The sequence below is a fragment of the Schistocerca americana genome, chromosome 6 (assembly GCF_021461395.2).
Source record: "Schistocerca americana isolate TAMUIC-IGC-003095 chromosome 6, iqSchAmer2.1, whole genome shotgun sequence".
NCBI lineage: Eukaryota > Metazoa > Arthropoda > Insecta > Orthoptera > Acrididae > Schistocerca > Schistocerca americana.
Genome location: NC_060124.1, coordinates 196380989 through 196394794, shown reverse-complemented (window position 1 = coordinate 196394794; position 13806 = coordinate 196380989). Strand labels below are relative to the sequence as shown.

The following is a 13806-nucleotide window of genomic DNA, read 5'->3' as shown; positions in this document are numbered from 1 at the left end:
CCCTTTGCAAACAGTGGCATAGCATCTCTGGAGACAACTAAGGAAAATGGTGGCAATCGTGTAGGAACTATGTGAAGGTGATTGAAGAAAAGATTAATTTTTTGTGTGTAGAAAGAAAAATTGTAGACAGATTTTAGTCCATGAAGACAGAAAACTTTCTTTGGGAGCAATGTAACCAGCCATTCACATCTTCACATATGCACTGCAAGCCACAGTGAATGGTAGAGTGTACTCCACACCAATATTATTGATTTTCTGTCCCATTCCATTCACATATTGAGTGAGGGAAAAATACCTATATTCTGCTGTACGTACTGTAATTTCTTGTACCTTAGTCTCATGATCCCTATGTTAGATATACTACAGTGACAGCAGAACAGGCACACAGGCATCTTCAAATATAGATTGTGTAGAAGTACATAACAGGGTTTTGTGAGAACTGTGTTGTCTTTCTTACAGGGATTCCCATTCAAGTTTGCTGGGCATTTCTGTCACACCTTTGTATGGACTATACTGACCTGTCACATCACAGCAGCACATGTCTGGATGTGTTTGATATCTGTTCTAATACCTGCTTGAGAAGGGCCCCAAAGAATGGAACAATATTGCTGAACTGATTGTACTATTGTCTTATGGTTTTCCTTTACAGATGCACTGCATTTTCCCAGGATTCTTCCCACAAATCTTGGATTGGAGAATAGGTGTGGCCTATGCGTATGTGCCAAGGGGCTGGTGGATGACGGGAGGAAGGGGGTTATCTAGACATGTCTGAAATTCGTTTAAGATACAGATCTCTATAGCGTTTCCTATATACCCCTCTTTTGGCTGTTTTCATTGTAGTTTTTAAGCAACGTGAAACTAAACATTACATGAATATTCTACTGCAGCTGTCCACTAAGATGTGACAGCTAAAGTGGTAACACAAAAGAAGTGCTAACAATTCTGGGCCCGCATCGGTGTATTGGTGGTGGGAGCAGCCCAGCCTGCTAGCTGTTAAATGCCAACTAGTTTATATAGGACTGTAGTCTTCTTTGCTTCTCCTTTTCCCTTCTTCTTTTTTTTCCTCATCCACATCCTGCAAGCAACCTGTTCCCATTTTTTTGTGGTTTCTCATTGTTTTCACCTATTCCCAGGTAAATAGTACACAAGGCAAGAGGCAAGTGCCCTGGCAGCCATGATATGAGATGCCAATCCAGAGGGAAAGGGAGGGGGTCATGCTCCCTGCTGTCCCATATTTTACCAAAAGCATTTATATTCTTATATTTTTTAGTTTCCAGGGTTCTCAGCTAGTTTTAACAGAACAAAGCATGCAAATGTTGAGTCTCTAAAATGACAAGTACTGTAGAAAATTATGAGCTATGTTTATCATAGCATATTTTGCTGCCTGCGGGGTTGACCACATTGGCAGTTTTGCAGCCTGGCTGCCTGCAGATATCACTCCAGCCATGTAAAGGTGTGCTGGCAAGGGCTAATCACAGCTCCTGCCAATGACAAATCCAAAATGATTTATGAGTCCAAAAGCAGAACTAGCAAATCACACGATGTTGATGGAAGGCAAGACAGACAGGGAAATACCCTTAAAAATTACTTTCCTCAACATAGTTGAAAACAACCAAAAGAAACAGTGTCCCCCCATTTGCACTTGTCTGCGGAAAATTATCCAAGAGGGGGCAAGATTCTAAAATTGCCATTTTTATATAATAGATTCAGACAGTTTTGGAACGTGTTGTGTCTTAAGGACTTTATCTCACAAGAAGTACACAAAATGTATGGTATCACTCAGAATGTATTTTTAATGTAAGATTACTTTTGAACCTAAAAGGTTAGCAAATTTCTTTAGTATCTGTGAAGACTTTTTTAATATTATCCAAAAAGTTATGAAATGAGGCTCAAAAATATTTGCAAAATATATTTTTATTCATATGTCACTAATGTGTTGAAAATGGAAGAGATCATATTGGACATTAAAAAAAAAAAAAAAAGACCTCATTTAGTAATCCAAGTGGAGGAACAGAAATAAACCTATAAAAAACAATGCTTATTCAACTTTGATACCATCTTTATTGCTTACAAAACTTTACATCTGATCATGCATGGTTTTATTTCATCATTTTCAGGTCTTATATTTCGTAATGTTGACTGACATAATAAAAGTTTAACAAAATGTATCCTGAAAGCAACATTTTTTAAGTTGTTTGGATAAATTGTAACCTAGGACTAGCATTCCATGAAGTGAATGTGAGAAATCTTCCAAAACAACCCTTCATTTGACTAACAGAACCAGCTTCAACTTGTGACTCAACGAATGTAGTCCTAGGCTCCTCAGTTTGATGCAATGTTGTGCAGTCATGTCAAATGGACTGCACAACTGGTAAAATGATGCCTGTACATTGCACTGCACTGAAAAGATCAGGGACTATATTTTAGCTATGCTGCTTTGAGGTCCACTACCATGCCTTAGAAATGCTATAATTTACTGTGAAAATCATGACAACAGAACAAATGCAAAATATGTAGTATCTGCTAAAGCTGCAGTGTTTTTCATTGCTTTCGGCATTGCTAAACCTCAGGTTTAGTAGCATCATGATCATTTCTACAAAAGAGTGAGAATTCTATAATGAATAAGGAATCTGTGATGCAGATCCTAGGGAGGAGCCAGTGCTTGCCCTTTTTGAAGGCAGTGAATTTTTGAGCGGTGTTTGCAGGTGAGTAACTCACTTCTTTTCTCAAATTTTAAATATGATTTTATAGTGGATATGAGTGGAAAGCATGCTGTGTGCACCATAAGCCCAGTGAACATATGTCAGCCAATAATTCTAAGGATTATGGATCAATTCCTTGAGGATTCTACAGTTTTTATGACACTTTCCATCACTTTCAAATCTGACAATGCTATGGGTATGTGAAAAATGCTGATAGCATCATAATTCAGATTCCATGTCAAACTGAAGGTCCCCATAATACCTGGCATAAATATTTCATGTGGATATCTTGAAGTTTTCTGGTGCGTAAGTACAATCATGTTGTGATCTACTTGAAGCTGGTGTTCAGATTGCAAAAAATGCATATTGAAGAGGCACATATTGAAATGATTATAATTGCATAAATATGCGGTCCCTTGTCAGGATAAGCTGACATAACGGATTCACAGTTAGGTGATTTTTTGATAGTGTGTGATACTTTTTTCCTCTTACACTCAAATGTTGAGAAAATTTTTTCATTTCAGTCCTGTGTTGTAGAATAGGGACCATTATGCAGTTGTCATATAGGTGGATAATATATGTGGTTCTCTGTGTATGGCTTATTTTATTTCCTTTCTTACTTCCCTTTTTCCTATTGTCCAGAACATCCTGAAACTGTCTGTACAGATAAAAAGGAAAAATAGAACAGAACGATAGAAGAGACAAAAATTGGAGACAGAAGAAGCAAATAAGTACAGCAGGAATCTACATCTGCATCTACATTATTACTCTGCAATTCACATTTAAGAGCTTGGCAGAGGGTTCATCGAACCACAATCATACTATCTCTCTACCATTCCACTCCCGAACAGCGCGCAGGAAAAAAGAACACCTAAACCTTTCTGTTCGAGCTCTGATTTCTCTTATTTTATTTTGATGATCATTCCTACCTATGTAGGTTGGGCTCAACAAAATATTTTCACATTCGGAAGAGAAAGTTGGTGACTGAAATTTCGTAAACAGATCTCGCCGTGACGATAAACGTCTTTGCTTTAATGACTTCAATCCCACCTCGCGTATCATATCTGCCACACTCTCTCCCCTATTACATGATAATACAAAATGAGCTTCCCTTTTTTGCACCCTTTCAATGTCCTCTGTCAATCCCACCTGGTAAGGATCCCACACCACGCAGCAATATTCTAGCAGAGGACGAACGAGTGTAGTGTAAGCTGTCTCTTTAGTTGACTTGTTGCATCTTCTAAGTGTCCTGCCAATGAAACGCAACCTTTGGCTTGCCTTCCCCACAATATTATCTATGTGGTCTTTCCAATTGAAGTTGTTTGTAATTTTAACACCCAGGTACTTAGCTGAATTGACAGCGTTGAGAATTGTACTATTTATCGAGTAATCGAATTACAACGGATTTCTTTTGGAACTCAAATGGATCACCTCACACTTTTCGTTATTTAGTGTCAACTGCCACCTGCCACACCATACAGCAATCTTTTCTAAATCGCTTTGCAACTGATACTGGTCTTCGGATGACCTTACTGGACGGTAAATTACAGCATCATCTGCGAACAACTTAAGAGAACTGCTCAGATTGTCACTCAGGTCATTTATATAGATCAGGAACAGCAGAGGTCCCAGGACGCTTCCCTGGGGAACACCTGATATCACTTCAGTTTTACTCTATGATTTGCCGTCTATTACTATGAACTGCGACTTTCCTGACAGGAAATCATGAATCCAGTCGCACAACTGAGATGATACCCCGTAGGCCCGCAGCTTGATTAGAAGTCGCTTGTGAGGAATGGTGTCAAAAGCTTTCCGGAAATCTAGAAATATGGAATCGTCTTGAGATCCCCTGTCAATAGCAGCCATTACTTCATGCGAATAAACAGCTAGCTGCGTTGCACAAGAACGATTTTTTCTGAAACCATGCTGATTACGTACCAATAGATCATTCTCTTCGAGGTGATTCATAATGTTTGAATACAGTATATGCTCCAAAACCCTACTGCAAACCGACGTCAATGATATAGGTCTGTAGTTTGATGGATTACTCCTACTACCCTTCTTAGACACTGGTGCGACCTGCACAATTTTCCAATCTGTAGGTACAGATCTATCGGTGAGTTAGCGCTTGTATATGATTGCTAAGTAGGGAGCTATTGTATCAGCGTAATCTGAAAGGAGCCTAATCGGTATACAATCTGGACCTGAAGACTTGCCCGTATCAAGCGATTTGAGTTGCTTCGCAACCCCTAAGGTATCTACTTCTAAGAAACTCATGCTAGCAGCTGTTCGTGTTTCAAATTCTGGAATATTCCATTCATCTTCCCTGGTGAAGGAATTTCGGAAAACTGCGTTCAATAACTCCGCTTTAGCGGCACAGTCGTCGGTAACAGTACCATCGGCACTGCGCAGCGAAGGTATTGACTGCGTCTTGCCGCTTGTGTACTTTACATACGACCAGAATTTCTTCGGATTTTGTACCAAATTTCGAGACAATGTTTCGTTGTGGAACATATTAAAGGCATCACACATTGAAGTCCATGCCAAATTTCGCGCATCTGTAAATTTTAGCCAAACTTCGGGATTTCGCGTTCTTCTGAACTTCACATGCTTTTTCCGTTGCCTCTGCAACAGCGTTCAGACCTGTTTTGTGTACCATGGGGGATCAGTTCCATCTCTTACCAATTTATGGAGTATGAATCTCTCAATTGCTGTTGCTGCTACATCTTTGAATTTGAGCCACATCTCGTCTACATTTGCACAGTCAGTTCGGAAGGAATGGAGATTGTCTCTTAGGAAGGCTTCTAGTGACACTTTATCCAGTTTTTTAAATAAAATTATTTTGCGTTTGTTTCTGGTGCATTTGGAAGAAACGGTATTGAGCCTAGCTACAACGACCTTGTGATCACTAATCCCTGTATCAGTCATGATGCTCTCTATTAGCTCTGGATTGTTTGTGGCTAAGAGGTCAAGTGTGTTTTCGCAATCATTTACAATTCATGTGGGTTCGTGGACTAACTGCTCGAAAAATTTTTCAGAGAAAGCATTTAGGACAATCTCGGAAGATGTTTTCTGCCTACCACCGGTTTTGAACAAGTATTTTTGCCAACGTATCGAGGGAAGGTTGAAGTCCCCACCAACTATAAGCGTATGAGTGGGGTATTTTATTTGTTACAAGACTAAAATTTTCTCTGAACTGTTCAGCAACTATATCATCGGAGTCTGGGGGTCGGTAGAAGGAGCCAATTATTAACTTACTTCAGCTGTTAAGTATAACCTCCACCCATACCAATTCGCACAGAGTATCTACTTCGACTTCACTACAAGATAAACCACTACTGACGGTCACAAACAATCCACCACCAATTCTGCCTAATCAATCTTTCCTGAACACCGTCTGAGACTTCGTAAAAATTTCTGCAGAACTTATTTCAGGCTTTAGCCAGCTTTCTGTACCTATAACGATTTCAGCTTCTGTGCTTTCTATTAGCGCTTGAAGCTCAGGGACTTTCCCAGTACAGCTACAACAATTTACAACTACAATTCCGACTGTTCCTTGATCCAAGCACATCCTGTATTTGCCATGCACCCTTTGAGATAGCAGCCCACCCCGTACTTTGCCGAGGCCTTCTAACCTAAAAAACGCCCAGTCCACGCCACACAGCCTCTGCTATCCGTGTAGCTGCCACCTGAGTGTAGTGAACTCCTGACCTATTCAGCGGAACCTGAAACCCCACCACCCTATGGCGCAAGTCAAGGAATCTGCAGCCAACATGGTCGCAAAACCGTCTGAGTCTCTGATTCAGACCCTCCACCCGGCTCTGCACCAAAGGTCCGCAGTCGGTTCTGTCAATGATGCTGCAGATGGAGAGCTCTGCCTTCATCTCGTAAGCAAGACCGGCAGCCTTCACCAAATCAGATAGCCGCTGGAATCCAGAGAGAATTTCCTCAGATCCAAAGCGACACACGTCATTAGTGCCCTCATGTACCACCACCTGCAGCTGGCTGCACCCTGTGCTCTTCATCTCATCCGGAAGTAGCCTACCCTTTCCACATCAGGAATGACTCCACCCGGAGTGCACACGGAGTGCACACTGGATTTCTTCCCCTCCTTAGCCGCCATATCCCTAAGGGGCCCCATTACGCGCCTAACATTGGAGCTCACCTCAAGACGTTTTAGGAAACAGCTGGAACATATAGTGTGCCTTCAGTTAAATCTGCGAAACTGGCTAGACCCTAGAAGACTATATAATGTTGCACCTGCTGTGGCATAATTGCGTCAGTGTCATTCCAACACATCGTACTTTAATGTCTGTTAGATATCAGTTTTGACAGCAGTTGGCCACAACAGTCAAGATTAGGTACCTTGTGTATGATAATTTTATTGAGAGTGCATATCTATGTTTCATTTTGACAGTATTACACAAACTGCTAAGAATTACTAACAGCACAACACTGCTAGTATGAACAACTGCGGTAAAACAAAAAACGACGAACAAAAACACGACAGCGACGAGGACTACCAAAGATCATATTGATGCACTCTTGGTTGGTGTGACGGGGGGGTAGGTGTGGAGGGGGGCTTGTGCAAATGTCCGGGGCTGTCGCTAACGTTTCCTTTAGATAATGTTGTGGGTAGAGCAAACCAAATAGTGCGATTCATTGGCAGAACACTTAGAAGGTGCAACAGGTCTACTAAAGAGACTGCTTATACCTCCCTTTTCCGCCTTATTCTGGAGTATTGCTGTGCAGGTGGGACTGACGGATGATACTGAAAAAGTTCAAAGAAGGGTGGCTCGTTTTGTATTATCGCGAAATAGGGGAGATAGTGCCACAGAGGTGATATGTGAATTGAAGGGGCAATCATTAAAACAAAGGAGTTTTTCGTTGTGATGGGATCTTCTCAAGAAATTTCAATCACCAGTTTTCTGCTCCAATTGTGAAAACATTCTGTTGGCACCCACCTACATAGGGAGATATGATCATCACAATAAAATAAGAGATATCAGGGCTCGCAGAGAAAAATTTAAGAGCTAGTTTTTCCTGCACGCCTTTCAAGAGTGGAACAGTAGAGAGACAGCTTGAAGGTGGTTCATTGAACCCTCTGCCAGGCGCTTAATTGTGAATAGCAGAGTAATCACGTAGACGTAGACGAAAAAGAACTTAGTATCCTATTATGATTACAACATCAATGATTCACAGTTAAAATCAGTGAATTGGTGAAACAATTTTAAGGATGTGACATGGAATGATCACATAAACCCAGTCGTAGTAAGGCAGATTGTAGACTTCAGTTCATTGGCAGCGTACTGGGAAAGTGAAGTCAGTCTACAAAGGAGACAAATCAGTTATGCGTCCCATCTCAGCATGGTGCTCAGGTGTTAGGGAACCAGACTAAAGAGACCTAACAGGAGATATTGAACGTACACAAAGAAGGATGGCACGAATGACCACAGTTTTGTTTGAATCATGGGAGAGAGCTGCCTAAATATCGAAAAAGTTGAATCGGCAAGATCTTGAAGACAAACAGAAATTAATCCACGAAAGCCTGCTTGCAAAATTTCATGAATTACAGGATGTCCCAAAAGGTACTTTAAAACTTCAAAGTCAACTTGTAACTAACTTCGAGAGAAAAGTAAACTTTGTCTGATGCACTTCCACAAAATGTGTTTTTGTAATGTGTAAGTAGGCTGTATAGGTTTTTATGTTGGTAACGTCACCTAGTGCTCTGTATGAAAATCACGGGCTGTGCTATGTGCAGTCTGTGGCTGGTTGGCATTGTCGAGATATTCTCTATTGTAGTGTTGGGCAGTTGGATGTGAACAGCGCGAAGCGCTGCGCAGTTGGAGGTGAGCCGCCAGCAGTGGTGGATGTGGGGAGTGAGATGGCGGAGTTTTGAGAGCGGACGATCTGGACGTGTGTCCGCCAGAAAGAGTAAATTTGTAATACTGGATATCATGAACTGATATATATATATATATATTATGACTTTTGAACATTATTAGTTAAATACATTGTTTGTTCTCTATCAAAATCTTTCATTTGCTGACTATGCGCATCAGTAATTAGTGCCTTCAGTAGTTAGAATCTTTTATTTAGCTGGCAGTAGTGGCACTGTATTGCAGTAGATCGAGTAACGAAGATTTTTGTGAGGTAAGTGGTTCATGAAAGGTATAGGTTATTGTTAGTCAGGGCCATTCTGTTGTAGGGATTATTGAAAGTCAGATTGCGTTGCGCTAAAAATATTGTGTGTCAGTTTAGTGTTGATCAGAATAGGTAAAGAGCGAAATGTCTGAGTACGTTCAATTCTGCTCAGTTGTTTGAAAATCAAATAATGTAAGAGGTTTATCAGCACAGTAATTCATAAATTTTTCTAAGGGGACGTTCCATATGTCGACCCTTAGCCGAGGATTCTTCACTGGAATATTCTGATATTTTCTTGTAGTTTGTGTAATTAGTGTAGCTATTGTTTATTGCTAGCGCATAATTATAGAGAGAATTTCCTTTGTAGTTGTAGTCTCTCACAGTAAAACAGTTGTGGCATGCATGTAGATTTGCACCAAGTATTTCGCAGCTGCACTTGCAATTAACTAGATATTATTTTCAGTGCTATGTTAATGCGTTTTCTTATTTTTGCTCTTCAAATTGTGCTTTTCTTGCTATCGTGTGAAATACGTGATAATTATGGCGTGTGAAAAACGTAACAGTAGGCTCCAAAGTAAATTGAGAAATGATAGTAACGACGAGCGTAGCTTATCTGCACCACCGTGTAATGAATTAACAGACATTCAAAGTAGTAATTTGGTAATTGTGCATAGGGAAATGGGGCGGGCGGCAAATAATGGTGTAGACAGTGAAACAATTAGTGAACAGGGAAGCATTATCGATCGATCGGTCAGCAAGAGCTTACCTCAGGAATCCGGCATGACAGGACACAATTGTGCAAATACTGTAGATTCAGGTTTTGCATCCTCACCGTTTTCTGAAATAAGTCAAGATGCATTTTCTGGTTTTTAAAATGTGAATATTGCCGGTTCAAATAACTGCTGAATAGCACTGAGAATCATGTTTCAGACACCAGTGCATTGTTATTACAATTAATGCAACAAATGGGACAAAAGCTTCAAAAGTTAGACACGATGGAACAAAATCAGAGACAAACACAGCAACAGCTTCAAAAGTTAGACTCAATGAAACAAACGCTTGAACAAACACGTGAAAGTTTAACTACTGGGTTACTTAAAATCGAATCGAAATTTGTAAGAATTTCAACCTATTTTTTCGCGTTATGAAAGTGCATTACAGAATCACGAAGCAGCCATAAAAGAAGTGCAAACTATTGTTCGTGAAAATCACGACATCTTGCAAGCTAAAATTGACTGAGTTGCATATACTGATTTGGTTACGCAACTTGCAAAAACTCAGGAAAACTTAAGGACACAGTAGATGCGATTTCAACACAAATGGACACACTGAAACTTGGTTCAGAAAAACATCCTGAGGAAATAAGTTCACTATCAGAGAAAGTAGCGGAACTTTCAGATCAGTTCACTAACTTATCTACAAAGGTAGATGATGATCTGAATGATACAAGACCCATAGCCTTCACTGAAACAGAAGAGTATGAACAAATTAGAAAATTCAAACAAAATCAAAATCAAATCAATACACAGTACAAAAGAGAAATCCGGGAAGTACAAGATCAGTTGGCACAAGTAATACAAGAATTACATATTTCAGCGGAGACTCATGCTCCAATACGGGAAGAGGGACTTAGAAATACTGAAAAGTCACAAAATAATAACACAGGGCATTTCGGAAATTATGAAAGAAATAGGCAAGGCGCACTGAATTTTGTGATGGAACCGCCGAAACGAAGTAACAATGACCGATATGCGACTCGCCGACATGATGATTTTGACTATAAGCTGTTCATTACTACATGTAAATTCAAAACATTTAAGAATTCTGGCAACGACATTCATCCACAAGCATGGCTTCATCAATTCTCTCATTGTTTTCCTCCCAACAGGTCACTGGAGCACAAGTTAGAATTTATGTGTGGCTACTTAGAGATGAACCAGCTGTAAGAATGCGATCGCTCATTCACGATTGTCACAGTGAAGGAGAATTTTATCATGCCTTCCTCTCAGCACATTGGTCTCAAGCTACACAAGACCGAGTGAAACATAGCATCATAATGATGAAACATTTCGAACAATCTGAATTTTCCAGTCTTGTCAAATATTTCAAAGACATGTTACATAAGAATCAGTATCTTTCAAACCCATACAGCCCCTCAGAACTCATCCGCATTTGCTTAATCAAATTGCCTGAACATTTACGACATATTACTTTGGCAGGACATTGCAAAGACGACATTGAAGCTTTTCAGGGACTGTTACAAGAATTGGAAATTGACACTGACAATCGCGGAATGCGGAAACAGGAACACAACAATTACAGGTCACATCCGTCGCAATTCCGCGATGACAGAAATAATAACTGGAAACGACAAGTCTATTCTTACAACGTAAATCGGGACCAAAACAGACACCACCCGTATGACAACTGTTGGCAGAATAATAGTTACAGAGAAAGATTGCATTTCCGTAGTAATGAATATGACAGAGATAACCATAGAAACAAACAATATGAGAACCAAAACCATTATTATCAAGGGAGACAGAATAACTTCAGACGCAACAGTTCAGTGCGCAGTTACGATTCAGAGAGAAATTCTCCACCATGTGACCAGCAAGAAACAAACTATGGAATCTACCGACATGATGACAGATGATATAATCGTAACGACAGACTTGAATTTCATCAGAACTGGCGGGATTCAAACAGGGCAGGGCCCTCTCGACAAGGTGAATTTTTAGAAGTTAGGTCTCCTAATCCCAATAACGATGCGCGCCAACAAAGAGACGGACAATGACTCGCACTGCAGGCAGCCACGTGCGCCGGCTGGCTCAGAGAAAAATAACATAGACGCTAACCTTGAGAAAAATTCCAGTATTCTTTACCGACATATACCACATGATAATTGCATTGAAGTTGAAACTCTGCGTACTAGGAAGAGTAAAGGATTGCACCACATTTCACATGTAAAACCGTTTATTGAAAGATAATCTGCTTTTTAACTTAGTCTTTGCCATAAAACTTTTCACTTCACGTTACTAGTATGCTTTTTCAGACTTAGAAACTGTTGACATGTAGCAATGTTTGAAGTTACATATCCAGTCTAGAACCTAGGGAACATATTTAGACAGTAATTACGAATGCATTGTTATAGTGAACAGACGACACAGTGTTATTGTGTGTGTACATTCTTGCTTGTTAGTTGCACGATTATGTAATGACTATAAGGCTCACATACTTAGAACATATACCGGTACTGCTAATGACATTGTAATGCAACATTTTGGTTTGCTTGAAAATACATTATGGATTTAAAGTACTTTCTGGGAGATACGGGATGATACAGTGGTTAGTTTATTTGACAGTTACACGATTATATCACGTTGCTACTAATGAGTGACATAATTTATATTATTGCTTTTCCGCTGCATCTGTTTTATATCTTCACAGTTCTTCTGAATTCTTCTGGAAAGTAAAACATGTTTTAGTAGTAACTTTTGTGTAATTATGTTTAGGCATTACTAATTCTGTTCTCTTTCAATTCTCATGTGTGAAATTAATGTTTTGAAAACTATTCTCATTATTTTATTTATTTACTTATGTCATAATTCCTGTAACACTGATGTATCTGTTTATTTCTATTCTCTTGTAAAGCCTGTACTACTACAAATGTTATCTGTATTGCTATGTTCTTTAATGATGTATTTTGGTCCTTTGTAATTGTATTCCTATGTTGTAAATTTATAATTGTATAGACACCAGTTCTTCAAATTAAGTTACATTTTACTGCACACGTTACTGTTGGTCATAGTATATGCACAATATGTGAGAAGTTGGGACTGTTAGTGTTTGCACGTGTGTTAATAATTCAGCAAGTGACTGGTTAACAGCATTGCTGGTTCTAAGGACATTTCAAAAAAAAATTTTGTGAGTGCACAAGTGGTGGTTCACGGACTTGCCATATTATCCGCAAGACGCTTCAATGGTGATTGTGCACCCGCACAGTCACAACAGATGGCTGCTAGCCATCTCTACAAGGACTACAGTGGGTCTGCATCTTTGATGGCCCACCAATACCATTCTTTCTACAAGGACTGCAGTGGGTCTGCACCTCTGGTGGCCCACCAATACCATGATCTCTACCAGGACTACAGTGGGTCTGCTCTGTGATGACCTGCCTACCAATATTCTTCAAAACGTCCACTGACTCTGCTGTGGGTTTGCTCTGTTGTGGCCCATTACCTGTCAGCATGTCAAGAGTCAGCACTGTCTTTCCGTTGGAAGGACAACACTACTTCGTCAAGACTGCATGGAAATCCACTACTACCGTGTGCATTTTCTTTTACTAATGAGACTGTCTTTATGAGAACAATTTTTGCCTTTGACCAACAGTATATCAATAAGTGTGTGCATTTGATATCTTTGTTATTGTAATTATGAAAAATTTTTTCAAACCTGTATTGGCCACTGCCCAAAGCAATTTGTAAATTTTTTGTGGGGAGTATGTAAGCAGGCTGTTTAGGTTTTTATGTTGGTAACGTCACCCAGTGCTCTGTATGTAAATCACTGACTGTGCTGTGTGCAGTCTGTGGCTGGTTGGCATTGTTGAAATATTCTCTATTGTAGTGTTGGGCAGTTGGATGTGAACAGTGTGTAGCACTGTGCAGTTGGAGGTGAGCCGCCAGCAGTGGTGGATGTGGGGAGTGAGATGGCAGAGTTTTGAGAGCGGACGATCTGGACGTGTGTCCGCCAGAAGGAGTAAATTTGTAATACTGGATATCATGAACTCTATATATATATATATATATATATATATATATGAATTTTGAACACTATTAAGGTAAATACATTGTTCGTTCTTTATCAAAATCTTTCATTTGCTGACTATGTGTATCAGTAATTAGTGCCTTCAGTAGTTAGAATCTTTTATTTAGCTGGCAGTAGTGGCGCTCGCTGTATT

General features: G+C 39.8%; 1 protein-coding gene across 1 annotated transcript in view; it reads right to left on the bottom strand.

Moving 5' to 3' along the window:
- The window catches only part of LOC124619544 (inactive dipeptidyl peptidase 10-like), a 380569-nt gene that overhangs the window by 70901 nt on the left and 295862 nt on the right, over positions 1–13806 (bottom strand). The window lies entirely within an intron of this gene.